Consider the following 9053-nt stretch of genomic DNA (forward strand, 5'->3'; position numbering starts at 1 on the left):
CATTGAGAGCCTATCTCTAAATTAAATACAAAATAGAAGTGGGGATATGGCTCAGTGGCCAAGGGCCCCCGAGTTCAATTCCTGGTATCCCCCCAAATTATTTTTTGGTACTGAAGATTTAATCCAGAGGTGCTTTACCACTGAGTGACACCCCCACTCCAGCCATTTTTCTTCTTATTTTGAGACAAGGTCTTGCTAACTGTTTAGAGCCTAAGCTGCTGAGGCTGGCCTCAAACTTGTAATCCTCCTGCCTCATCCTTTTGAGTGGCTAGGATGACAGGCTCTTTTGAAAAATCTTGTTAATTTAAAATTTATATCATTGATACTATGGTGAAGATTACTAAAAATCCATTTTTTCTTTTCTCTTATAGTCACTAAGCATCCAATTCTCAGCTACTCTTGCAATAAGATGTGGATATATTATTAAGGTATAGATAATAGAATGCTAATTTTAAAAAAATGTGATGTGAGCCCTTTTAGACCAAGTCTCTTATGGAATTGATGTGCATCCACTGTTTTCTTCACTTGTCTACTGGCTAGATAAAGATGAGAAGTAACCTATTGATATTGAAACCCAACAATTAGAAGGAAACTTGGATCCTCGATTCAGTACTTGGAAGAAAGCTAATCATCTGCCAACCAGGAATACCTGCCGTGGACAGGGAAAAATAGTAGCAGTAAACAAATTGCTATTGTGATTGAACCATTAAAATTGTGGGCTCTCCCTTTTGAAGCAACTGGTATTGCCCTTGTCTGCATGTAACAAACCCTTCTCATTGCCATCTTTTGACTCTGGTATAGTCCATCTCATTTACTGGAGACTGTGACACAGAATAAGCAATTTTTCTCCCTATTTAACCCTAATGTCATCAAGAGCAACTCTACTTGACAACCTATCACAAACCATTGCCCTCTCACATCCTTGACCTCTAGTTTCAAATTGTTTCCTCCTCAACCTCAACTTCATTATTCACCTTCAAAACATAGTTTGGAAACTGTCAACGCTTATAACTCCCCTTTCTTCAAAATCATTAATCAAATTTCCACATTACTACAGTCTCCTACCCATGTCACCAATTTGTTCAAGTAGTTCTGTCATGGCTATTAATTGATTCCATCCTTTCTTCATCGCCTTCCACACCTACCTTATATTCCATGATACTTCATATAAATACTATTCTGATTTTCATTACCTTTCTGAGTTTCAATCACATCTACCCAGTGAAAACCCAAACCTGCAGGAATTTAGCTGTCTGCCTTTCCTCTGGTGTAATATCTAGAAAAAAGAGCACTAATGAACAAGACACAGCATGGAAGACCATGTATAATTATGCAGTCACTAATCTCTAATTAACTTTCAATACATTCAGTACTATAATGACCAAACTGACATCTCCTCTCAAATATGTCAAAGGCAGGCCAAAAGAACATTTCCACAACTCATATAGTATGCATTTACTACAAATATGTTCTTTCAGTACTATCTCAATAAGTAGCTTACCCCTTAGCTAAATATGCAAACAAAACTTGCAGACATCCTTGATCATCTCCTCCTTACAACTTCCAATGTTAATCCCTTTTCAATACTTGTTGATAGTACTTCCTAACAGTCTATAAATTTCACCCCATATTTCCTGTCATCACATTAGTTCAAAATAATATCAGATTGCCTGGAATAGTTCTTACAATACTTGTAATTTTATTTAAGAATCATTATCTGGTTATTATCTGTGTGCTTACTAGACTGTAAGCTCTGTTCATTTTCATTATTTTTATATGCAGCATTTTGCAACTTTTTCTTTCCTTATAATGACTTGAAAGATATTTGCTGAATAAATGGTAAATGGCAAAATTAATAAAAGTAAATAAATATCATCATTATTATCACAATTATCATATACATATATGAAGAAAGTAATCATGTAAGAAAAAAAAAAGCAGAGCATAAAAAACCTGGATCCAAATTTACATCTCTTCAATTTCAGTGACTCCAACTCCTGAGTATATTTTCATTCATGAACTGTGATGCATATTGAACTTTATGGAAAGCTCTTCTTTTATTAATTAGAGTAAAAACTCACATTTATCTGTTTTAATACAATTATCTACATATTCAGAAAATAATGTGCCTTAAAAAGTGCACTGAAAATAGTCTAAAAAGAAATATTTTAGTTTTGTAAATGGAAATGTTTGAGCTCACACTCCAAATTATGATTGATACCAAAATGTATCCAAAGTATATCATGCTAGAGGAAAAGGGATTAGAGCATAAAATAAGACAAACTGACATTTTAACGGTTGTCTTCTAACATTTATTAATTTTGCCAAGTTGTAGATACTGCACTAATAAATTTATATGTGCTGTAAAATAGAAACCATTATTATCCCAATTTTACAGATAAGAAAATGGAGAATTAGAGGAAACAATCAAAGCCAGGAGTCAAATCTAACTTGTATAGGATTCCAGAAGCACTTAACATTAAATTGTCTTCCAAACAAGTAGTTAAGCCTTTCATTTTGAGTCATTACTTAGTGAAAAATGGACTAAAACTTTTTTTTTTAGTTCTAATAGCATCTGATAATGAGCCATTTTAATTATAATCAGATGGGGAAAGAAAATACTATGTACATTATAAAACTTAGCTTTTCCCGGATATTTAAGGAGCAAATTGTTTAGTCTTACCCATGAATTCAATCCCCAAGTGATCTGCTACACCAAAGTCAGCATGGGAAGAAAGGAAACAGAAAAAGAGAAAAAGGTTAGAAAGAAATCCACATAAGAAAATCAGTGCTTACAAGACTGACCTTCCAAGGCTAGGAATGTGTCTCAAGTTTAACCACTTTTTTTTTTTTTTTTAAGAAATGTAAATTCCAGATATTGATCAACATTTCCCAAAGCCACTGAACTACAGCTTGGAATTTCAGATGGAATAATTATGCATCAGTTACATAGCATACTAAATATAAATTAAGTGAAAAAAATGGAGAGAGAGAAACTATGTAAATAAAAAAATACCTCACACTAATGTTATTTGCTGAATCTATCATATTCTATGTAGATTAACTACTTGTTCAACATTAACACATTTGGAACTCTGGGATAATAAGAATGACATGACCCTAACCAAGCAATGACAAGATCTTACTAGGTGATCTGCACATCAACAAAACAGGAATGCTGGACTGAAAAATATAGCTCAGTTGGTAGAGTGCTTGCCTTGTATGCACAAAGCCTGGGGTTAAATCCCCAGCACCAAAAAAAAAAGAAAGTAATGCTATTAGACTTTTTATGATCATTTTTTAATTTGCCTCATGAGGAACCTATTATGGTTAAGACTAAAAATCTTACAAAGTTCACAAAGTTTCAGGCAGATCTTGGGCACAAATCCTGTGCTTTTGACCCTCAAGTCCCAGGACTACTCAACTTGATGGCTCTATTCTGTTGAAAACAAATGGCAGATGTGTCTACTTCTATTCTCTGTGCTTGTGGATATTTCAACAAACCAAAGTACATCTATGATGAGCAGGTTAATGAAGTGCACTGGGTAGCTACCAACAGACATTCAGTTTTAAACCTTATTTATTTAAATGGTGCTTGCTTTCTTTTAATCTATTTTGTACTTATTTGCTTTTTATGTTTATCACATTACTTGTTTTCTATTGCAATAATATTTATCTGAAATAAGTGAGAGAAAGTATTTATGTGACTATTTGCTCCTAAGACAATTGAACATTTTATGAATTCTGTTCAGCAAATAAGCATTTCCATTTTTAAAAAGTAGTTTCCTTTGAATATTTAAATACTTCTTCTGTTTATCACTAGTTCACTTTTAAATTTTTTGTGCTGAAATATGTATGTACCATAAAATTTGCCATCTTCACCATTGTAAGCATCTTATCCAGAGGTGTTAACTATATGCACAATGCTTCATGATCACCACCACTATTTTTCCAAGATTTTTCCATTGCCCCAGTCAAAAGCTCTGTATCCCTTTTCCCTTGCCTACCACCCCTGGAAATCTCTACTCTACTTTCTGTCTCTGATGAGCTAATATGCCAATAAAAATCTAATTTTTAACTTATTAGATCCTATTTCCATTGAGAAATGTCTGCTTTTATAAAGAAAGATGGTGATTGTTTCTAAAACATTGTGCCAAGAAAGGGCTGCATCTATGTTTTTCAACTGGCTGCTCTCTGCTGATGTGTACTATGATCGACATCCGGCACATTTTCATGAGCAGGCAGAATCTCATTCTCATTGAGTTCAGAAATCAGTTGAAGACCACAGAGAAAAACCTCTGGTCATTCTTTGCAATAAGTATTCTAATGGAAAAGCAGAAAATGTGCCTTGACTGGAGAGGTGAGGGACTCATAAGCTTGTTCCTGGGAGGGAGAGAATGCAATACAAAAGAATTGGTTTTGTGGAAATACTGACAAGAACATGTTGTGTTCTTGTACAAATTGGAAGCTTTGGGACTCTGTGCACATAAAACTTTGAAGAAATGCTCAAGTTGTAGTATTTAAAAATAAGGATTTGGATGATATTACTTGTTATAAGACCAAAGATAAGGAAGAAAAGGAGACTGAATAAAATGAAAATTTTATTCAGAAGCAAAAGAACAGGAAAGAAATCAAGAGAGGGCTATTTATAGGAATCAGGGAGCAAAACACCCCAAATACTTGACCACAGACGTTGGTCCATTCAACTGGGTAGTCAAAAAGTCACTAATCTCAGGCTGGTTGAATAAGAACTTTCCAGTGAATCAGAGATGGCTCAACTGACTGCCTATAGCCTGTTTTGCTGGCAAGTGAACTAATGACTATTTTTCATTCTTCCACGACCTTCACCGTTTCACCTCTGTGTATAACAGGACATGGAGAATTGGGATTTTGTGAATGTGTAGATTATATTAAAAGTGAGTAGTATATTTGATAAATCAGAGGCCAATCTGAACAGCTTATAGGCACATTGAATTCATTATAGTAGCAAAGATGTTAACTGGAATGGAAAATTACTCAAACACTGAAAGGTAAAAGTAGACATCTTGAGAAAAAAGAGAACTGCCCTTGTTATTTTTATTGTTACCGGCACTAAACCCAGGGGCAATGAACAACAGAGCCACTGTTGGGGAATTCTTTTTATTTTTTATTTTGAGAAAGTTGTTTAGGGTCTTCCTAAGTTACTGAGATTGGCTTTGAGCTGGTGATCCCCCTGCCTCAGCCTCACAAGCTGCTGGGATTTCAGGTGTGTGCCACTGCACCCAACCTGTCTTAATATAAAAATTACATGAGGTTATTGGAGCTGTAATGGCTTCAATAATATAAAAATTACATCTGATTAATGGAGCAAGGTGGCATTTATATTATTGGACATTAAAGGGAAATTATTTACTAAGTTCTATAATGGCTTATTCATGGAAGCTGACATCACTGAACATATAAGTTCATTTGCTAAACACTGTGCTACTATTACAGATTTGAAGACACTGATAGGTTATGGCTCACACAGAAGGATCATGAATATCCATGAAGAACAGATGACAAAATAAATTAATTTGTTATGTGAATCATACACTGAACACAAACCACAATTTCACAGAACCCTTCACTTGCTATTTTTCAAACCAAAAACCTTCCTGATGATATTCAGGCCAGCAGCACAACTTCAAGAGGAATGAAAGGAGAAGTAATCTTTTATAGTTCTTTTATTCATTTACTAAACAAATTATATGCCAAGAACTGAATCAATACTGGGTTGGAAGAGAAGACACACAACTTAAGCAAAATCCATTTGATTTTCCATACAGCATGCATAGTTTCCACTTTTCAACACACCTTTGGGTTATCTAGCTGTGAATAACATTTACTAAGCACTTATTATGTACTAGGAACTGCTTTAAGTATTATCTCACAGTAACTTATGAGATTGTCACTGCACACACTTTACAGGTGATGAACAGATGTACAGAGAGGTGAACCAACTTTTCCCAATCCAATATGCTTGTAAGCAGTGGGAACACGATTGAGCCTAAGCATCTTGACTCAACCGCCAATTATACTCAGAGTTCACATATGCCCTCCCTGTGAAAAATCATCTAGTGTTTAGAAAGTCATCAGGTAATTGGCTCTTCAGGGAGGAATAATTTAATCCACTTAAGAGAACAAGTTGTTCTCAAGGATCCTCAGGCACAGTTGAAGCACCACTTAGTTACTTGCTTGGTCCTAGTTCATTGATAAAGTGCCAAAGGAGTCAAACAGGCAAATAGTTACTATTCATTCTTTAGTTACCAAGAAAATTTCTTCATGATGAAGCTGACCTATTTATTGGCACAAAAGCAAATGATTAAAAAGTTTTGTCTGAAAATATTCCAAACATTAATCCAAATAATCTCAAATTTGGCATTATATTTAAAAAAATACCAGCAGCTCTGCTTCAGATATGAAATATTCTTAAGGTATAGGGACAAATATAACTCATAATAAATATTGTACAACACATAACAGAGTTAGACAAAATGAATATTCTATAATGTCAGAATTTCTGGAATGCTAGAAACTCAAGCCCAAAATTATTCCTTTTTATACTTTTGGATCAAAGTTATATATATATTCACGTGTACTACATGATGCTTTAAAATAAGTTGCATTGTTAAATGGATAGTTTAAGCTAAGAAACATATGCTTACCCCATATATTAGCTTTTTTGTGTAATGAGAATGCTTAAACTCTACAAATATGAATTGTCAAGTACAATCTGTTGTTATTAACCATGTCACCACATTGTACAACAGATCTTGACTGATTCTACATCTAGCTGAAATTTGAGGTTCTCACATATTTCTGAAGTGTGCAGCATTCAAAACCCATGAGCAATTTAAAACCTGTTCTTTGTCTGCTGATGGATAATGAGAGGCTACCTGAAATTCCCCTAGAGTAGGCAGACTGAGAAAAAGCAAGCAAAAACAATTCTGGACTCAATTCCAAACCCAGTGCGAGGCAGTGCAGGATCAAACAGCAGGAATGTAGCTTTCAGCACAAATTTTGTGTTAAAAGTAACTTAAGGCAACTCTGTCATAGAAGAGTCCCAAATGTGATCATGTAAGCCACTGTTCCAAGGGACGTGGAAAAACATGTTACATGAAAATCTATAGATCTGTGTCTTACAAGGTTAAAATACTGGCTTACTGTTCAAAGAGCTGCTCCAATGCAAAAAATCCCCCAAAGTCTTCTGCTGTGTGTGCTAGTGAGGTTCCTGCTGGGAGTTCAGGAGGTAGCCTTTCCCAGCTTGAGGTAAATATTTGCATGCTCCTGTAGTACCCTGTGAGCCAGTGATCTGCCGTGCCCGCTCTGGGAACTGCATGCCATAGAAGTGTGGAGCATATCACCCACTCCATTACAAAACATGTCAGTTATAAACGGTTTATCTTAATAATGGAACTGAAATCTGCCACTCTGTAGATTCCACCCACAGATCCCTGTCAAATGAATTTTCTCTGGTGACACTTTGGAAAGAAGTCGTCCATCTTTAGAGAGAAGACTTTTAGCTTTAGATGCATAAAGATAGTATGTTGGGTACTGAATATGTGCTGATCTTTAACACCCGAGTTCCTCATTCTCTAGCAGTTTCTAGAATCACTGGAAAGATCTGTAATTGTCTCTGGCTGCAATAGTGGATCCATGTATCCTTCTCCTGAATGAGATCATAGACAGAGTGATGAGATGTCATTTGTTGAGACATTGTCATGTATGTCCCCACCTGTTACAGCAAAATAGGCAGACTCAGAAGGAGTGAGACAGAGTCCAGGGTTTCTGATGAGGAGAAGATTGAGGACTGGGGATATCCAGCTATTTGAGTCTGAAAAGCAATACATTTATAGAGTATGTACTTTTCAAACAGTGAGGGGGTCAAAGAACAGAGAAATAGGGTTTGCAACAGGGTAGAGAACATGTAGCTGTGTTGTTAGAGAGGAGAGACCCTAGGTAGTCTCTAAGAGAATCTGGCAGCAGAGTAGAGAAACAAGCAGACCTGAATCTCTCATGCCTCAAAACCCTTAGAGGGGAAGGTGGGAGGAACAGAGAATTGTCAGAGTGTGAGCACATTCTTGGAGGGGGAGACATGAAAGTCCTTCTCTAGGTATTGTGCTTGATTCCATAATATATCTTAAAAGAGGAGGGATATTATCATTTCATCCTTCTTATACCTACTTATTGTAAGCATTAGGATACGAATGCAGGTCTGATTCTAAGTTCCATGCTTCTTTCACTAATTTATACCTACCTCTTTAAACATTTTTAAAATTACATAGGACTTTAGAAATTATAAATGGCCATGAATACAATGTAAAAAATAAAAACATGTAATTATAAAAAATTGGTATCTTTTTTAATACCCGATATTTCCTAATTTTCTGTCCCACTTCTTTCTAGTCTCTTTTCTTTACCTGTAAAATAAGCTAAATATCAGTTTTACACAAAGCCACAATGCATCATGTGCCTGTTATAGGACTATCCATGGCCATTTCAGTTCTAGATCTCCCTCACCTCCATCACATTGGAGCTCACATCCTTTTCCACGATTCAGTGTAGGCCATGACATTATTACTGTGGCCAGACTCCCACCAGACAGACCATTGATCACAAATAAGGTGAAAACCTCTTTTGCAGCAAAGCACAAAGCTTCTCTCTCCTTTCTTTGGGCCCGGTGACAGAATATGACCTCTTGATGTTTTCTTTCCATAAGATTTATTGTTGATTTCTGTTGAACACAGATACTTTCATTTTCTAAATAAGAGCGTTCATTTGTATTAAAGGGGACAATGCAGGAAGCCATGGAGACTGGGCCAAGTGTTACTGTACTGCAAACTTCAGATGGGCATTATTTTGTTCCATAGATGAAGTATCAAAAACAGGGTTTCAACTGAGGTTCCTCAGTGACCATTTGCTTAACCAACCCCTCAAAGATGAATCTTGCCTAAAGAGCTTATGGATTTTCTAGGGAAAATATTTTGGAGCATTAAAAATCAACCGTAATTCCATTTTCTGACTAAAGAATT

General features: G+C 35.7%; 1 pseudogene across 1 annotated transcript in view; it reads right to left on the reverse strand.

Annotated features, from left to right (window-relative positions):
* Positions 1 to 8830, reverse strand: part of LOC308634088 (pro-neuregulin-3, membrane-bound isoform-like) — a 140461-nt pseudogene extending 131631 nt beyond the window's left edge. The window contains exons 1-2 of the transcript in view: positions 8542 to 8830; positions 2684 to 2710 (exon numbers count right to left, since the gene is read on the reverse strand). The product of the transcript in view is annotated as a pro-neuregulin-3, membrane-bound isoform-like (transcript). The remainder of the gene's footprint in view (positions 1 to 2683; positions 2711 to 8541) is intronic.
* Between the last annotated feature and the right edge of the window lie 223 nt (positions 8831 to 9053).

The sequence above is a fragment of the Spermophilus citellus genome (assembly GCF_964194105.1).
Source record: "Spermophilus citellus genome assembly, chromosome: 15".
Classification (NCBI taxonomy): domain Eukaryota; kingdom Metazoa; phylum Chordata; class Mammalia; order Rodentia; family Sciuridae; genus Spermophilus; species Spermophilus citellus.